Source organism: Sturnira hondurensis, unplaced genomic scaffold, assembly GCF_014824575.4.
Source record: "Sturnira hondurensis isolate 20B ecotype Veracruz unplaced genomic scaffold, ASM1482457v3 Scaffold0025406, whole genome shotgun sequence".
In the NCBI taxonomy this organism is placed as follows: Eukaryota; Metazoa; Chordata; class Mammalia; order Chiroptera; family Phyllostomidae; genus Sturnira; species Sturnira hondurensis.
In genome coordinates, this window is record NW_028098037.1 from 1,203,937 (window position 1) to 1,224,739 (window position 20,803).

At 36.9% G+C, this 20,803-nt stretch overlaps 2 pseudogenes; both read right to left on the reverse strand.

Moving 5' to 3' along the window:
- LOC118982579 (protein FAM161A-like) overlaps positions 1-20,803 on the reverse strand; it is a 198,776-nt pseudogene that overhangs the window by 67,421 nt on the left and 110,552 nt on the right.
- On the reverse strand, positions 3,079-3,191 carry LOC118982596 (uncharacterized; annotated as a pseudogene).

Consider the following 20,803-nt stretch of genomic DNA (forward strand, 5'->3'; position numbering starts at 1 on the left):
ATAGATCAGTGGAAAAGAGGATCCAGAAATAAACTCACACACATATTCTCAATTAATTTGTGACAAAAGAGCCAGCAATATATATAGTGGGGAAAAGACATTCTCTTCAATAAAGAGACCATACAGTGCTGGGAAAAGTGGACAACCACATGCAAAAGAATGAAATTTGACCACGGTCTTACATCTTACAACAAACTAACACAAAATGGATTAAAGACTTGAATATCAGACCTGAAACCATAACACTGTCACAAGGAAACATAGGCAATAAGCTCCTTGACATCAGTGTTAGGGATAAATATTTTTTTGGACTTGACAGCAAAAGCATAAGCAGCCAAAGCAAAAATAAGTTAAGTGGTTACAACATCAACCTAAAAAAACTTCTGCTCAGCAAAGGAAATAATCAACAAAATAAAAATGCAACCTACTAGTGAATGGGGAAAATATTCACGAATCATATATCTGATAAGGGCTTAATATCTAAAATATATGAAGAGTTCATATAGCTCAATAGAAAAAACTCTTACTAAAAATTTTCAGAGGACCTAAATAGATGTTTTTCCATAGTAGCCATAAAGATAGACAACAGGTAAATGAATAGACAATATCACATTAGTGATGTCCAACATCACTAATTATCAGGAACATGCCACAGACCTAGGGGTCTTATAGGTATAAAACAAGACCACAATGAGATACCACCTCACACCTATTAGAACAGCTGTTATGAAGAAGACAAAAAATAAGCAGTGTTGGTGAGAATGTGGAGAAAAGGGAACCATTGTGTAGTTTGTGGGGATGTGAACTGACTGGCACAGCCACTATTAAAAACAATAGGTAGTTTCCTACAAAAATTAAAAATAGAAATACCACATGATCCAGCAGTTTCAATTCTGGGTAGTCATTGAAAAAAAACCCCACTAACTTGAAAAAACTATCTGAATGCCATGTTTATTGCAGTATTATATACACTATCAAAGACCTGAAAAACACCTGTGTCTATTAGTGGATGAGTGGATAGAGAAAAAGTGATACATATGTGAAATGGAATATTACTTAGCCATAAAAAGATTGAAATCTTACCATTTGTGACAACACAGATGGATCTTGAGGGCATTATGTCAGGTGGAATAAGTCAGAGAGAAATAATGTTTACAAATACTGTATGATTTCACTTATATGTGAAATTAAAAAAAACAAGCTCATAGATATGAGATCAGATAAGTGGTTGCCAGAGGTGGAGGTGGGGGTGGGTAAGATAGGTGAAGGGGGTCAAAATGTATAAACTTTGAGTTATAAAACAAGTGCTGAGGGTGTCATGTACCACATAGTGACTAGTTGATACTATATGCATGTTTGAAAGTTGCTAAGAGAATAGATTTAAAAATTCTCATCACAAAAAATATTCTGTAACTATGCATGGTGATAATTGTGAAGAAGAATTATTATGGTTATCATTTCATAATATATATAAATATCAATGATGTTGTATACCTGAAACTAATGTAATGTATGTCAATTATACCTCAGGAAAAAAATACAAGTAAGTTCTACTTCAATGCCTACCCATTTTATTTTCAGATAATGATTGGTGGTCAACAGTATTCCTCTCTGTTTTGGTTCACTTTTAAGGAAATAGTGAGAGTCAGGAATATACTATTATAAAGGATAGTTTCACTGATCTAGATATCCTTTGTGCTCCACCTACCCATCCTCCCCTTCCCTAATCCCTGCCCACTTTCACCAGCAACCACTGGTCCTTTTATTGTTTTCATGTTTTTTTTTCTTCCAGAATGTCATATAGTTGTGACCATACAGTATGTAACATTTTCAGGTCAGCTTCTTTCACTTAGTGATAAGCACTTAAGTATCCTCCATGTTTTTTCATGGCTTAATAGCTTCTTTGATTTTATTTTTTAGGACTGAATTACATATTGAATGGTCTGAATGTACCACAGTTCATTTATCCATTCACCCACTGAAGGACACCTTGGTTACTTTTAAGCTTTGACAACTGTGAATGAAGCTGCTGTAAATATCTGTGTGCAGGTGTGGGTGTGAAGATATGTTTTCAACTCTTTTTGGTAAATACTCTGGAACATGATTGCTGAAGCATGTGAGAAAGTATGTGTAGTTTTGTAAGAAGCCGCCAAACTGTCTTCCAAAGTGGTTGTACCATTTTGCATTCCCACCAGCAGTGAATGGGACTTCCCACTGCTCATGACTCCGTTAGCATTTGGCGTTGTCAGTGTTCTGAAATTCAGCCATTCTAATAAGTTCATAGTAATATCTCATTATTTTACTTTGAATTTTTCTTATGACATATATATATAATATCTTATGCTTTTTGCTATCTTTTTTTGGTGAGGTGTCTCTTAATGTGTTTGGCCCATTTTTTTAGGTCAAGTTGTTTTCTTATTGATGAGTTTCAGTACTTTGTATATTTTAGATTATAGTTTTTATCAGACATACCTTTTGCAAATAATTTCTCCTAATCTGCACCTTGTGTTTTCATTCTCTTGATATTGTTTTTCACAGAAGTTTTCAATTTTAATAAAGTTCAACTTATTGATTATTTCTTATATGAATTATATCTTTTGTGTTGATCTAAAAAGGCATTACAATATTCAAGGTGATTATGTAGGTTTTCTCCTACATATTTTTCTAGAAGTAGTGTTATAATTTTGCATTTTACATTTAGGTTCATGATCCATTTGAGTTAACTTTTGGAGAGTTAACTCATTCCAAAGGAATGAGAGTGGAGAGTGTGGAGAGTGTGGAGAGTGTTAGCTCATTCCAATTGTTTTTCAGGTCATTAGCTTCTTACTGTTGAAGTTTAAGAGGTCTACATATGCTTTGAATAACAGTTCTTAATAAATTGTGTATTTTGCAAATATTTACTCCCAGTCTGTGGCTTGTCTTCTAATTCTCTTGACATTGTCTTTTGCAGAGTGGAAAATTTTAATTTTTAATGAAGTTCAACTTATCAGTTCTTCCATGCTTGTATTTTCAGTGTTTTGTCTAAAAAGTCATTGTCATATCTAAGATCACATAGATTTTTCTTTTCTTTCTTTTTTTTAAAACATGGAACTCTTCACAAATTTGTGTGTCATCCTTGCGCAGGGGCCATGCTAATCTTCTCTGTATCATTCTCTGTATCTTCTCTGTATATGTGCTGCCGAAGCGAGCACAGATTTTTTCTTTTATATTATCTACTAGGAGTTTAGTTTTGCTAAGTTTCAGGGACATTTCATATCTGAAAAATGTTTGAAGATCTGTGGTAAGGGGTCATGCCAGGTTATCCCCTTTGAAATGAAAGACAAATTAGTGTCCCTTGCCCCTCCTAACACAAAGAAGGAGGTACAAACTCTGTTGGGTCATAAGCAAGCTACACGAATAGGTAGCCCAGATGTTATCTACCATGGTTGGACCAGAGCCCCTTCTTCAGTTTGTGCCTGTGGCCCTGTGGAGAATCTCCTATGACCAATAGACACAGGAGTAAAGAGCCTGAGCTTAATGTCACAGATGGACCAGGTTGGCCTGTGGGCACAAGATGCACATGGATGGCAGTTGTACTAAGGACTTAGGTATAGTCTAGAAAGATGGTATTAGGGGAACAATTTGTGGGGAAAGAGAAATGGTTGGAGCTTTGAAGATATGTAGACCTCCAGGTAAAAATCTTGGAGGAAAAAAGAGAAAATTATAATCAAGGAGGTCAAAATATTAAAATATGGAAGTGGACACAAAGTCAGAGATCTTTGTATATGTTCACCCACCAGGGAACTTCCTTCTTGGAAGAGGCAGTAAACAACCAAGTTGACAAAATGACCTGGCTGATTGACATTTGCCAGCCTCTGTCATTGGCCACCCTAGAGCTGGTTTGATGGGCTCGTGAAAGAAGTGATTGTGACGGCAGAGATGAGCCTACGCATGGTTCCATGAGCAGGTACTTTCTAATCACCAAGGCTGATGTAGGGACTGCCATTGTTGAATGCCCAATTTGCCAGCAAAGGAGAACTTCTGTACCTCCAGGCAGCACTCCTTGAGAAGGCCGACTGACCACTAATGACAAGTTGACTGCAAAGGAGCCTTTCATTTTGGAAGAGTTAGTGATTTGTTCTCACAGGAGCAGACACACATTCAGGTGTGGATGACTCTTCTGTGAACCTTAACTTACGGAGTGCTTATCTACCAGCCTGGGATCCTACATGCACTGGACCGGGGCCCCAAGTTAACAATAACAAACAAACAAACAGGTAGAGAAAGGGACTCATGACCACAAGATCCACTCATGACATCATGTACTGTGCCACCAAGAAGTCCTCAATATTTCAGAGGTTTGGATGGTTTGCGGAAAGAGCAGCTGAAACACCAACTTGCGGGCACAATATGTGAGAATGAGGCAATGTCTTCCAGGACACCAGGTATATATTCATGTGTATAAGAATTAAGAAAAGATCTTTATTTGAGTGGGTAACTCTAGTCAGTATTCCTTTCTTTTTCTTGGTTTTGGGTTAGAGTTTAACTTAATAGCATTCCTTATAGGAAAACACAGAGTTATGCCAAAAATTACTAGAAGTGGAATAATTACAGTCTATAAATCAGTCCATTCATTGGAAATCCATTTTGTATTTTGATTTGCTTTATAAGAAGAAAGGTTGGCAAAAGAACCCAGCCCTAGACAGTATAGGTCAATTAGTTTTTTACCTCAAACAACTCAATTAGTTTTTTCAATCCACTGCTTCTATGGATTCAATGATCTCTCATAGAATTTGAAATGTCTATGGATTCCTGGTTTCCTTAAAGGCTTCTGTTACTCCACTGGCCTTTGGAGGATTTCCAGATGACATATTATTGACTTATGTTAATGGTCTAAATCTGTCTACTGTGCAATTTACTAGTTGGATCAAAAACAATAAAGGTGTTTTGTGTTAAGATTTAAAGTTTTGTTTGGAAACTATACACCAACTTTTCTTTTACCACTTGTGAAGACTGAGTTGCAAATACATTCTTTTACCAAATTCTCCATAAAGAAAAATAAGTTCTTCACTCACTAATTTTACTACTTTTGATAAAACTCAATGTTCTATTAAAAATTTCCTCTCTGTAAAATGCACTTCTTGTCTAGTTTTCACATTGGAAAAACACTTACCCTATAAAACTACTTTTTAAAATGCTTCTGTGTCAATTCAAGTTAAATTTCCAGTTTTACCATGAGAAGAGACTTGATTTCCAAAACTCCACTCTCCTGAAAAGACTATATATATACTCTTTATGCTTTTTTGATATTCATATATAAACTGTTTCCAGACACTAGTGTCTGTCTGTGTGCAGGAGAATTAAATAAAAAATTAGTGCAATTATCCAGAACATTTACATTAAATATTGGGTGAAAGCCCAGACATTTTGGCCTGAATACCAGTGATGATTTCCTAGACTGACCAAATCCAGAGAAATGTTGCTCAATTCTCCATACCATAGAGGCAAAAATTCTAACATTAAAAGTCATGCTATTTAGAAATTGGTTTAACTGAAGTTTCCATTGATTGAAAACTTCAATGTCCTTAGGTCCAGGGCAGTCAATCCCCTGCAGGTCCTGGGCTAGTCCTCTCGAGTTCTTTTTTAAAAAATTATTGTTCGACTTCCGCCAAGATGGAGGCATAGGTGGAAACACTGTGCCTTCTCCCACAACCAAGTTTGAATACAACAAAGGTTTGGAGAAACAAAGACACAACCAAAGGACAGAAAATTGAATTATACGGAAGTCCGACTACATCTAACCATTCAACAGGGACGGTAAGAGGGGCGGAGCCAGCAGCAAGCAGGGTCGGGCAGGACAGGGCCCCCGACCCAGCCGCGCAGGCAGACGGGAACCAGTTGGGGTGCGGGGCAGACCACAGGCGCATATTCGCGCACAGTGAGACAGACCACGCAGGCCCCAGGGGGCGAGGGCTGACGACGGTGGCACACTCGCGTGCAGTGGGACGAAACGCGTGGGCCCGGTGCCGGCAGCAACTGCAGCACTGGTGAGGGCCCAAGTTAACAATAACAAACAAACAAACAGGTAGAGAAAGGGACTCATGACCACAAGATCCACTCATGACATCATGTACTGTGCCACCAAGAAGTCCTCAATATTTCAGAGGTTTGGATGGTTTGCGGAAAGAGCAGCTGAAACACCAACTTGCGGGCACAATATGTGAGAATGAGGCAATGTCTTCCAGGACACCAGGTATATATTCATGTGAATAAGAATTAAGAAAAGATCTTTATTTGAGTGGGTAACTCTAGTCAGTATTCCTTTCTTTTTCTTGGTTTTGGGTTAGAGTTTAACTTAATAGCAGCAGGCGGCAGGCGGCGTGGCGGCAGGCGGCAGACAGAACGCCAGAGTCCCTCTCTGACCCCGCCCCCACATACAGCATCACAACCCAGAGACTTAGTTGCCCTGCAATACCAGTGAGAGCCATTGTCCCTCTTTGACCCCGCCCCCACATACAACGTCACAACCCAGCGACTGAGTTGCCCTGTTGTAGTGAACACTTTAGGGCTCTGATTGTGCTATGGAACAGGGAAGAACAACCCAAAAGATGGCGCAAGAAGAACTCAAAGTCCCAGAGCCAATAACTCTAAGCGACCAAGAAATTGCCAGCCTCTCAGAAGCACAATTCAGGACACTATTTATCAGGATGCTCACAGAACTGGTAGATTATAGTCACAAATTAGAGGAACAAAGTTACAAATTAGAGGCACATATGAAGGCTAAACTAATTGAAATGAAGGGAGATGCGCAGGAAACCAATAGTGATGGAAAGGAAACTGGGACTCAAATCAATGGAATGGACCAGAAGGAAGAACAAAACATCCCACCAGAAAGGAATGAAGAAATGAGAATTCAAAAAAATGAGGAGAGGCTTAGGAACCTCCAGGACATCTTTAAATGTTCCAACATCTGGATTATATGGGTACCAGAAGGGGGAAAGAAACAGCCACGAGTGGAAAACTTATTTGAACAAATAATAAAGGAGAACTTCCCCAGTCTGGCAAAGGAAATAGACTTCCAGGAAATCCAGGAAGCTCAGAGAGTCCCAAAGAAGTTGGACCCAAGAAGGAACACACCAAGGCACATCATAATTACATTAGCCAAGACCAAAATGAAGGAGAGAATCCTAGAAGCATCAAGGGATAAGGGGACAGTCACCTATAAAGGAGTACCCATCAGACTGTCAGTGGATTTCTCAAAAGAGACCTTACAGGCAAGAAGGGGCTGGAAAGAAGTATTCCAAGTCATGAAATCCAAAGACCTACAGCCAAGATTGCTTTATCCAGCAAAACTTTCATTTAGAATGGAAGGACAGATAAAGTGCTTCTCAGATAAGGTCAAGTTCAAGGAGTTCATCATCACCAAGCCCTTATTATATGAAATGCTAAAGGGACTTATCTAAGAAAAAGAAGATGAAAAATATTACCAGTGAAAGGACAGCAAACACACAGTTATTAACAACCACACCTAAAACAAAAGCAAACCAAGAGGACAGCTAGATCAGGAGTGGAACCATAGAAATGAAGAACACATGGAGGGTTAGCAACAGGGGGGTGGGAGGGGGAGAAGGGGGGAGAAGGCACAGAAAATAGCATAGATGGTAGGCAGAAAATAGATAGGAGGGAGGGCGAGAATAGTGGGGGAAATATAGAATCCAAAGAACTTGAGACACGTGGTTATAAACTAAGGGGGGGGGGGAGAATGGTGGGGGAGGGAGTGTGTGGGTGGAGGGGATTGAAGGGGGAATAGAACAACTGTAATGGTATAATCAATAAAATATATTTTTAAAAAATTGTTGTTCAAGTACAGTTTTCTGCCTTTCCCCTCCACCCCAGCCCAACCCCCATTACTCTTCTGGAGGCCCTGAGGTATCATCCTGCATTTTTCTGTGTCTGCCACAACCCCATACACTTCTTAAATTTTATTCCTTTAAATCTTGACTGACAGTTCCTCTGTTTCCCTTGGTTCCTTATTTTCACTGGAGAGGTTCAAATGAATCTTTCAGCTCTCAGTGCAATACTGATCGTTAGCTTACATGGCCTTACACAGGATATTCAATCTTTCTGAAACTTAAACCTTCGTAGTTAATTAAATGAAGAGAATGACTGCTTAAGGACTGTAATGAATATTAAATGAGATGCCTTGCATAAACGTGTAAGTAGGTATGTAGTAAGCAATTCTCTCCAACATGTCTCTATCATTTTGTTTCTATACACAATAATGTCATTTAATATTGGTACAATAATTAATTGTTTGCAAAATATTTTAGTGTATCTCATCTTATTTACTCTTCCCACACTAATTTGAGGTAGGTAAGATAATTAGTTATTATTGTTCTTTTCAGAGAAGAAAATTAGCCCAGGGATGTTAAAAGGAACATCCACATTAATGTTTTAACTACAGAGTAGAAATGGGAGGGAAGCTTGACACTGATTTCCTGAACTGTGGCATATAGTAGACACCTCCTACTTGGGTTGTGGTACTGCAAACCAAAATCCTGAATAATCCTGGGAAAATCCTGGAAACAGCATCGCCGAATATTGATTAATCAGAACCAGAGAAAACAGTCAGTAAGTAACCAGATGGCCATTTTCAATGACTGGACAGACTGAGGCAATGAGAGTAGATGAAGAAATGATAACCTGGAAGAATTCTACAGGAAGAGCCTAGGTTTGTGGCCACATAAGGTGCATTCTGAAATGAACAGTTGAATGGAAGGAACCATTAAACTACTTCTACTGTGACAAATTACTTTCTTTTGTCCAGTTAGCTTTGGTTAATTATACAGTGTGGGCAAAACTAGGTTTACGATTGTGTGTATTGGAAACACAGAGTTTATTCTTATATTATTATTTATTAATTATTGTATGTATCTTATGTGTAGAACTGTAAATCTACCTTTGTCCTACCCTATATATATGTAGGTATTACATAAATCTAGGTTTTTCTGATTAACATAAAAATCTACTGAAAAGACACATACTTAATGTCTGTGTATACATGGAAACACTATTTTAGGCTTTTATGAATGATATACCCATGAATGTTTAAAATTACCTTATTTCCTGCCATCTAGTTAGTAGCTCTTTCTTGTGTACTTGGGTGTGCCAGTGACTCTGCTGGGCACAAGGACTATACCAGCAAACACGGTCGTGGGACTTATACCAGGACTATAGAAGTGATGCATAAAGCTTAGGAATAACAAATAATATACATAAAACAGAGAAAATTTTTGAAAAATTAAAAGAAAAACTATAAAGAGGAAACTATAAATATGGCTTTTAAAATCAGAATTTCCTTGTATCTGAAGTCATCACTCTGGCATTATCTACTCTATTAATTATTTCTTTCTAAAAACTTCAGTAGCAAAGAGAAAAATTCACTTTTTGCCACAGTTGTATTTGTAACAACAGTATGTTTTACTGTTTTAACTGCATATGTTCAATGTCAAGTATAAATTATTCTTCTTCTCCAATAATATTAGAGGGCCCACAGTTCTGAGTAAAATATACTAATATAATAATAATATTGCATTATACTAATTTTAAATTCTAGAGACAAATATTAATTGTATGCTACAGAACCATTTGTACATTGATTTCATTGAAGGTATTCACTAGGTTTATTATAAGATCTTAGTAATAATATTATGTGATGGAGGGTATTTTTATTGTCAATTTATTACAGAAAACATCATTCAGGGGTTAATTTCCTTGATCAAGCCACAGAGTTAAAAACTAATTGGATCAGGATTTAAACTTTGTTGTTTTTAATTCCAGAGTATATACTCTTTTAAATATCAAGTAATTTCGTCTCTTCTATGATAACCGTATGAGTGCAATTTGCAAATTCTATTATTGTATTGTTTCATTTGTCTTATGTCTCAATAAAAAGTGTTCTATGTTACTACCATAAAGTATAACTGATACAGTCATACCAATCCTCTGGATGGGCCATTTACAATTATTATTATTTAAAACGTTTTTATTTTTATTTTTTAATATAATCATTATTATATATTTTTTCATTATCATTTAGTCCCTGTATATCCTTCTTCCCCCAGCAATCAGCACACTCTTGTCCATGTCCATGAGTCCTTTTTTCTTTTTGCTCAATTCCTCCACCCCATAACTTCCCCTCCCCTGACTAGCTGTCATCTGTTCTCCATCTATGAGTCTGTCTCTGTTTTGCTTGTTAGTTCAGTTTGTTCATTAGATTCCACATATGATGGAGAAATTACATGGTATTTGTCTTTCTCTGACTGGTTTATTTCACTTGGCATGATGTTTTCCAGATTCATTCATGCTGTCACAAAGCATAATTTTTCTTTTTTACGGCCAAGTAGCATTCCATTGTGTAAATGTCCCATAGTTGTTTTATTCACTCATCTACTGATGGATACTTGGGCTGCTTTGATATCTTGGTGATTGTAAATAATGCTGCAATGAACACAGGGGTGCTTGTGGTCTTTCGAATTAGCATTTTGGGTTCCTTAGGATATATTCCGAGCAGTGGGATTGCTGGGTCAAAAGGCAGATCCATTTAAAATTTTTTGAGGTATCTCCATACTGCTTTGCATAGTAGCTTCACCAGTCTGCATTCTCACCAACAGTGCACAAGGGTTCCCCTTTCTCCACATACTTGCTACCACTTGTTGATTTTTTGATGATGGCCATTCTGACAGGTGTGAGATGGTATTTGGTTGTGGTTTTAATTTGCATTTCTCTGATGATTAGTGACATTGAACATCTTTTCATATGTGTATTGGCCCTCTTGATGTCCTCTTTGGAGAAATGTCTACTCAGGTCCTTTGCACATTTTTTAACTGGGTTGTTTGGTTTTTTGGTGTTGAGTTTTGCAAGTTCTTTACAAATTTTGGATATCAACCCCTCATATCAGATGTATGGGCAAATATGTTCTCCCATTCTCTGGGTTGTCTTTTTATTTTGTTGAAGTTTTCCTTTGATGTGCAATAACTTTGTAGTTTGATGAAGTCCCATTTGCTTATTTTTCTTTTGTTTCACTTGCCTGGGGAGAGATATCCAAAAAAATTTCTACAAGCAATGTCTGAGATTTTGAAGTCTATGTTTTCTTCTATGATTTTTATGGCTTTGGGTGTAAGATTTAAGTCTTTGATATATTTTGAATTTATTCTGTGTGTATGTAAGAAGGTGGTCTAGTTTCATTTTTCTGCATGCATCAGTACAACTTTCCCAACACCATATATTGAGTAAACTATCTTTAGCCCATTGTACATGCTTGCTTCTTATGTCAAATATTAATTGACTATATATGTGGGTTTACGTCTGGGTTCTCTATTCCATTTCATTGATCTATGTGTCTGTTTTTATGCCAGTATCAGGCTGTTTTGATTACTCTGGACTTTTGGTATAATTAAATATAAAGTAGTATGATTTCTTCAACTTTGTACTTATTTGTCAGGATTGCTATTGCTAAGCAAAGATTTTTGTGGTTTCATATAAATTTTTGAAATATTTGTTCTAGTTCTGTGAAATATGTCATTGGAATCCTGAGGGAAATCACATTCAATATATAGATTGTTTGGGTAGTATGGGGCATTTTAATAATGTTACTTCATCCTATCCATAAATATGAGATTTGCTTCCACTTATGTGTATCTTCTTCAATTTCTTTCTTAAGTATCTTATAATTTTCCAAGTAGAGGTCTTTTACATCCTCAATTATGAATGGGATTGTTTTTTTTAATTTCCCTTCCTATTAGATCATTATTGGAATATAAAAATGCAACCGATTTCTGGATATTAATTTTGTATCTGGCTACTTTGCTGAATTCATTGATCAGTTCTCTTGGTGGAATCTTTAGGGTTCTCTATGTATATTATCATGCCATCTGTAAATAAAGACAGTTTTACACATTCCTTTCCAATTTGGATGCCTTTTATTACTTCTTTTTGTCTGATAGCTATGAGACTTCCAGTACTATGTTGAATAAGAGAGGTGAAAACAGACATCCCTATCGTGTTCCTGATCTTAAGGGGAATGCTTGTAGTTTTTGCCCATTGAGTATGATGCTGGCAGTGGGTTTGTCATATATGGACTAGGTTATGTTTAGGCATGTTCCCTCTATTCCCACTTTGCTGAGAGTTTTTATTATAAATTGGTGCTGAATTCTACCAAAAGCCTTTTCTGCATCCATTGATATGATCATGTGTTTTTTATCTTTCATTTTGTTTATGTGGTAAATCACATTAATTGATTTGTGCATGTTGTAGCATCCTTGCATTCCAAGAGTAAATCCCATTTGATCATTGTGTATAATCTTTCTGATGCATTGCAGTACTCAGTTTGTTAATATTTTGTTGAGGATTTGAGTATCTGTCCACCAATGATATTGGCCTATAATTTTTTTGTTTTGTTGTGTCTTTATCTGGTTTTGGAATTAGGATAATGCTGACCTCATAAAATGAGTTTAGGAGCCTTCCTTCCTCTTGAATTTCATGAAATAGTTTGAAAAGGAGAGATGTTACTTCTTGAAATGTTTGGTAAAATTCACCTGTGAAGGCACCTGGTCCAGGGCTTGTGTTGGTTGGGAGTTTTTGGTTACTGCTTTGATTTCATTAGGTGTAATTAATCTATTCAGATTCTCTGATTCTTCCTGATTTATTTTTGGAAGATTATATGTTTCTAGGAATTTATCCATTTCATCCAGTGTCCATTTTATTGGCATTTAATTGTTCATAATATTGACTTACAAGTCTTTGTATTTCTTTGGTGTCAGTTGTTATTTCTTCTCTTTCATTTCTGATTTTATTTATTTTCTCTCTTTTTCTTGACAAGTCAGGTTAAGTGTTTGTCAATCCTGTCTGTCTTTTCAAAGAAGTAGATCTTGGATTCATGGATCTTTTGTATTTTTTTTTTTACTGTATTTCACTTATTTTCGCTCTGCTCTGAATTATTTCCTTTGTTCTCCTCTCATTGGGCTTTGCTTGTTATTGTTTTTCAAGCACCTTTAAATGTGAAGTCTGATTGTTTATTTGAGCGTTTTCTTTCCTTTTGAGGTATGCCTGTAATGCTATGAATTTCCCTATTAGGATTGCTTTCCAGTTTCCCACTGATTTTGGATTGTGTCCTCATTTTCATTTGTTTCAAGGTATTTTCTGATTTCTTCCTAGATCTTGTTGTTAACCTATTTGTTATTTAATAACATGGTATTCAGCTTCCATGCCTTTGTGTGTTTTCCAGTGTTCTCATGATTGATTGCTACTTTCACAACGCTGTAGTCAGAGAAGATGCTTGATATGAATTTAATCTTCTTAAATCTACTGAGACTTGTTTTCTGTCATAGCATGTGGTATATCCTACAAAATATTACATGTGCACTTAAAAAGTAGGTATATTCTGCTGCTTTTGGATGAAATGCTCTGAAGGTATCAATTAAATTCATCTGATCTAGTGTATTGTTTAAGGCTGCCCTCTCCTTAGTGAATTTTTGCCTCAAATATCAATCTGTTGTAGTCAATGAGGTATTAAAATCCCCAACTATGACTGTGTTTCTATCTCTCCTTTTATGTACATCAAGATTTGCTTTACATGTTTAGATGCTCTTATATTGGCTGTGTGAAAGTTTGCTAGGATTATATCCTATTGTTGGATTGTTTCCTTTATAATTATGTAGTGTCCTTTTTTTGTCTTTAACTACAGTCTTGGTTTTAAAGTCTATTTCACTAGATATAAGTACTGCTATCCCAGCTTTTTTTCCTTTTACATTTGCATGAAATATCTTTCTCCACTCCTTTATATTTAGTTTGTATCTTTTGATCTGAGATGGGTCTTGGAGGCAGTATATATATGGATCTTGTTTTCTTATCCATTCAGCTACCCTCTATCTTTTGGTTAGAGCATTTAAGCCATTTACATTTAAGGTGATTATTAATAGATATGTATATAGTGCCATTTTATTGTTAGACTGTTGTCCTCTGTTTTTTTTTCCTCTTTTCCCTGTTTCTTCTTCTTCATACAGCAAGCCCTTTAACATTGTTGCTGTACTAGTTTTGTGTTAACAAACTCCTTTAGCTTTTCTTGTCTCGTAAACTCCTTATTTCTCCTTCGATTTTAAATGATAGCCTCATTGGGCAAAGTAGCCTTGGCTACAGGTCCTTGCTTTTCATCACCTCGAATATTTTACACCGATCCCCTCTGGACTGAAATGTTTCTAATGAGTAATCAGATGACAGACTAATGGGTGCCCCCTTGTAGGTAACTACCTGCCTTTCTCTTGCAGCTGTTAAGATTTTCTCCTTGTCTTTAAGCCTTGTCATTTTAATTATGATGTAGGCCTCTTTGGGTCCAACTTGTTTGGGACTCTCTGAGCTTCCTGGACTTGTGAAACTTTTTTCTTCACCAGATTAGGGAAGTTTTCATTATTATTTCCTCAAATGGGTTCTTGATCCCTTGCTCTCTGATATTCTTCTCCCTCTGATATTCTCATGATGCAGATATTGTTACACTTCATGTTGTCCAAGATATTTCTTAAGCTCCTCTAAATTCTTTTTTCTTTTTGCTGCTCTGCCTGATTGTTTTTCCTATCTTGTCTTCCAAAAAACTGATTTGATCCTCTAATTTATCTAACCTACTCTTTACTCCTTCCAGTGTATTATTTATGTCAGATATTGCATTCTTTATTTCTGACTGATCTTTTTTTTATAGTTTCTATGTCTTTTTTCATGTTGTTGAGTAATGTTATAATCATTACTCTAAATTGCTTACTTCCATTTCATCTAGTTCTTCTGGAGGATTCTCTCATTCTTTCATTTGAGGTCTATTTCTTTGTCTTCCCATTTTGGCTGCTTTTTTGAGTTTTCTACCTCAGACTTTAAACTAATCATCCTTACACCAATCAGTAATTGATCTAGTCAATCTGTGATCAGCAGTCAGCCTTAAGCACGAGGTGGTAGGGTAGAGTAATTCCTGTGGGTGGGGCTATTGCTTTCCCTCGGCAGATGCCATTCAGAGAGGAGTGCTTTATCTGACAGAGAGGGCTCCTGGGGTTGGGGGAATGACTCCACACTGGGATCTGGGTGGCTGTTCCCTCAGTTTTCTCTTCAGACCCACCCACCTCTCCTCAAGCATCTTTAGTCCATGGTGTCTTTCCTTTGCTGGCTCCCATAGTAAGTGGCGGCAAAGAAAATTTTGTGCTTTGGCTCTTTAAAAGGCTCTCTGCTTTTCAAGCTGTCTCTCCTTGGCCAACAGAACTGCTTCTTTTCACAGGTGGATGTTATCTGGCTTCCTTTCTGCTCTAGTGCTGTAGGTTGGGGAGTCCAGCTTGGGATTTAGAGCTCACGCTCCCTCCAGAACTTTAGCTGCTGGCCCTGGCTGCCCAGTCAACCCTCTTGTGTCTCTTCTGCACTTCTTACGAGTTACATTGTGCTGCAGTGTTTTCTTGTCTGTCCAGGGCCATAAGGCTTCTCTCCAGCCAGTGTTCAGTTGGTCATTCAAGACAAACTCTCTACGATTTAGTTGCAATTCCAGACTGGTCCTGGGAGGAGGTTAGTGTTGAAACTGCATTTCAAGTGGAAGGAATGGGAGGTAAGAAAACAAATGAAATTTTGCTGTAGATGAAAACCATTCTACAAAATTCAGAAATGGCAAACAACTTACCATCAACTCTAAGCAAAACTTAGAACCTATTTTTATTGTTGACACTATTACAGGTGTCCTCATTTTTCTCCTCTTTGCCTCCCTCCACTCAGCCCCACAACTCTTTCCCTCTGGCCATTACCACACTGTTGTCTGTTTTTATAAGTTGTGCACATATGTTCCTTGGCTAATTCCCTCATGTTCTTTCACCCAGTCTCACCCTTCCTCTCTGACAACTGTCAATCTGTTTCATGTGTCCATGCCTCTATTTCCATTTTGTTCATCAGTTTATTTCATTCAGTAGATTTCACATATAAGTGAGATTATATGGTATTTGTCTTTCTCTCATGGGCTTATTTCACTAAGCAGGATAAAATTATTTATTTAAGATTCTTATTAAAAGCTTGTACATGATCACAGGGAATTCATTTATTCAATAAATATTTATTAATGACCTATTATGTACTAGATACTGCTTCATACCTGTATTGTGAAAATTTGAAAAAATAAGATATGAAACTTCTTGGCTATTAATATTTTCAGCAGAAAACACTCTGAACTTAACCACTTCCTAATAGAATCAGCATACATAATTTCTAAATTTTTCATATTTTATTAGATTCAAGTAGCTAAAAATAAAAACATTTAAATTATTATAAGAAACCTAGGATTATCCATTACAAAGCAAAATAGTCATTCAAAGTAATGAATGATCAAGTAATTTCATATAAAGAGTACTTTAAGAAGTAGATAAAAGTCCTTTTTCTTTCTTTCTTTTAAAAATATTTTATTGTTTATGCTTCTACAGTTGTCCCAATTATCCTCCCTTTACCCCCTGACCCAGCTAACCTGCCCATTTCTATAGTCAATCCCCACACCATCGTCCATGTCCATGGGTCATACATATATGTTCTTTGACTAATCCCTTCATTTTCTTTCAACTAGGCCCCAACTCCCCCATCCCCTACTAAAGTTGTCAGTTTATTCTATGTTTCTATGCCTCTGCTTCTATTTCCTCATTAGTTTATTTTCTTCATTATAGTCTATTTATAAGTGAGATCATATGGTATTTGTCTTTCACTGACAGGCTTATTTCACTTAGCATAATACTCTCCAGTTCCATCCATGCTGTCACAAAAGGTAAGAATTCCTTCTCTTTTTTTTTTTTGACTTCTGGCCAGGATGGAGGCATAGGCAACACACCGTGCCTCCTTGAACAACCAAAAGAAGGACAAAAACTAATTTAAAAACAAAAAACAACCAGAACTGATAGAAAATCAAACTGTATGAAAGTCCAACAACTAAGGAGTTAAAGAAGAAACATTCATCCAGACCAGTAGGAGGGATGGAGATGGGCAGCTGGGCAAGGGAACTCATGGCAAGGCAGTGGCTGGTGACCTGGCAAGGCAGTGGCTGGTGACCTGGTGAGGCAGTGGCTGGCAGACAGGGTAGTCCCACATTTGTGTGCAGATAAACCACAAGGAACACCTGGGGAGTAAGACAGACTGTGCAACCCAGGGTTCCAGCACTGGGAAATAAAGCCTCAAAGCCTCTGAAAACACCTGTGGGGGTTGAGGTGGCAGTAGGAGAAACTCCCTGCCTCACAGGAAAATTCACTGGAGAGACCAACAGGGTCTTAGAATGTATGCAAGCCCACCCACTCAGAAATCAGCACCAGAAGGGCCCAATTTAATTGTGGGGAGTGGAGAAAGTTACTGAAAGCTGTCAGAGAGCACAAGTGGCATTGTTCCTTCTCACACCCCTCCCTCACATACAGCATCACAATGCAGCAAGGTGGGTTGCCCCACTCTGGTGAACACCTAAGGCTCCAGCCCTTGCTATGTAACAGGAGCTCCAAGACAAAAAAAAATGGCTTAAATGAAAGAACAGATCAAAGCGCAAGAACAATACAACTAAGTGATGAAGAGATAGCCAATCTATCAGAAGCACATTTCAAAACACTGGTAACCAGGATGCTTACAGAATTGGTTGAATATGGTTGCAAATTAGAGGAAAAAATGAAGGCTATGGTAAGTGAAATAAAGGAAAATGTACAGGGAACCAACAGTGGTGGAAAGGAAACCAGAACTCAAATCAATGATGTGGACCAGAAGGAAAAAAGGAACATTAAACCAGAACAGAATGAAGAAACAGGAATTCAAAAAAATGAGGAGAGGCTTAGGAACCTACAGGATGTCTTTAAATGTTCCAACATCTGAATCATAGGGGTGCCAGAAGGGGAAGATGAAGAACAAGAAGTTGAAAACTTATTTGAACAAATAATGAAGGAAAACTTCCCCAATCTGGTAAAGAAAATAGACTTCCAGGAAGTCCAGTAAGCCTTGAGAGTCCCAAAGAAGTTGGACCCAAGGAGGAACACACCAAGGCACATCATAATTACATGACCCAATATTAAAATGAAGGACAGAATCCTAGAAGCAGCAAGAGATAAAGGGACAGTTACTTACAAAGGAATTCCCATAAGACTGTCAGCTGATTTCTCAAAAGAGACCTTGCAGGCAAGAGGGGCCTGGAATGAAGTATTCCAAGTCATGAAAGGCAAGGACCTACATCCAAGATTGCTCTATCCAGCAAAGCTATCATTTAGAATAGAAGGGCAGATAAAGGGCTTCTCAGATAAGGTCAAGATAAAGGAGCTCATCATCACCAAGCCCTTATTTTATGAAATGTTAAAGGGATTTATCTAAGAAAAAGAAGATAAAAACTATGAACAGTAAAATGACAGCAAACTCACAGTTATTAACAACCTAACCAAAACAAAAAGAAAAACAAACTAAGCATGCAACTAGAACAGGAAGAGAATCACAGAAATGGAGATCACATAGAGGGTTATCACTGAAGGAGTGGGATGGGGAGAGAATGGGTAAAGGTACAGATAATAGGTAGCATAAATGGTAGGTAGAAAATAGACAGGGGGAGGTTAAGAATAGTATTGGGAATATAGAAGCCAAATAACTTATATTTAAGACCCATGGACATGAACTAAAGGTGGGCAATGCAGATGGGAGGGGGCGTGCAGGGCAGTGGGGAATAAAAGGGGGGATGGGACAACTGTAATAGCATAATCAATACAACATATTTAAAAAATTCCTTTTTTACTGCTGCTTAGTATGCCATTGTGCAAATGTACCACTTAAAAAAATATATACGTTTATCTACTGTTGGGCACTTAGACTGTTTCCAAATCTGCCTATTTTAAATAGTGTTGCTATGAGCATAGGGGTGCATATAATCTTTTAAATTGGTATTTTGGGATAAAAGTCTTCTTTCATTATTAACATGCCATTTGCAACTAAAATTAATATGCTAAATTATTTGAGGTTTATTTTCTTGGTTAGGTTAAACATTGTCCTTGCCATTATGTTCAACTATATAATTAATATTCTCAGCAAGCCTTTTTTTTTAATATGAAGAAAGCTCTAATTGGCCTGAGCCAAATTCTCAAAATATTCTGAATGGGTTGATGCTACATCTGATGTATATGTATCTCTGCACACAAAGTGAATTTAAAATTATTTTTCCTTTGTTTGAAATATGTTTTTAATTCTTAAATGGGATCTGTGGGTTAATTGCTGGTCAGTTCACTTTACTTGGGGTAGACAATGACCCAGGGAGATTTAATCTGAATGTCTTGTAGCCTGTAATTTTCTCTGCTTTTGTTCCAAACAAACCTGGTTGAATAGGTGCAGCATAGAGGCCACCAAGAACACAGCATTCCAGGATGTTTGTTTTATTGCTGGCAGCTTGGATCAAAATGGAGATTTTTATGTCTGAATGAGCACATTATTCAAGGTACGTTCTGACAGATGGAGATGAAGAAATTTAAGTTTTGGGTGATTGGAGCCAGATTTTATCAAATTTAGAGTTGGTAAGAGTCTCTGAATGGAAAACAATAAGAAACATATAGTCTGTCCACATGTCCTTTATAGTTGTTCCTGAAAACCCTGCCCCCCTTTTCCCCCATTATCCCTTCCCACCTCCCCTCTGGTTACTCTCAGTTCTTAATTTCAATGTCCCTGGTTATATTTTGCTTTCTTGTTTGTTTTGTTGATTAGGTTCCACTTAAAGGTGAGTGTGGTGGTGGTTGGGGGGAATGGAGACAACTGTACTTGAACAACAATAAAAAGAAGATGTCAGCCAGAAAAAGCTAAGTAAAAAAAGAATTAAACAAAAAGAAACATAGTCTAAATTTACTTCCTACAGGTTCTAACACATTAGAGTTACAAGGGACTTGGGAGGATATATGTAGCCTGATTCTCTAGATATGTGAAAACAGCAGTCCAGAGGGCATAATGGCTTATTCAAGGTCATTCTAATGGTTGGTAGTGGAGCTACCCCCCTATCCCATGCCCTCTCAAAATCTTTCCATTCCTGGGCTTCCTTGGAGGGTAATTCAAACCACTAAAACCCTTCTAATACATGGCTTTCTTTTCCTTTGAATGCACCAACTATAAATTAAACTTTTTAAAACCAGTAATACAGAGTGTTACCTATACAGTTCTTAATAAGCAGTTAGAGGCAGTCACCTAGAGGAGATAGAAATAAAAACCATAGTAGACCTGAGGGCTAGTGGATAAATGGCAAGAACATTAAATAATGTTGTGCATAAGCATATATAAACTATGTAGTTTATAATATTGACTTAGAGTCACCCCGAAGGACCCAAGGTATGCTCAGTACATTCTGTTAAATAAGTTGGAGAAGTATAATACATTTTATAATAGTATCTTTCAAAACAAATTAAACATTGGCCCTTGAAATTATTAATCTTAAATTTTGGGAGAATACATTTATATTGAGAACCTAAATCCTCAGGAATCCTAGATTATTGGATTATTTATATTGGTAATAAAATATAGTATACATGTAAAAGAAAGACAATTTAACTTTACATGTGCAAAATGGCTTAATTATAAATAAATTTAATTAACTTAATAATTAATAATTAATTGGAACTCTACTGCAAGTTAAATGAGCTAAAAATATTTAAGGTGCCAGTGAGAAATAGCATGGATGAAATGGTGGTGAGTTCCATTATATGTCTGATGTAAGTTTAATTTTTGTTTTGGGAAATAGGTAATCTTAGATCAGTTGCACTTCAATTTTATTCAGTTATATATACTG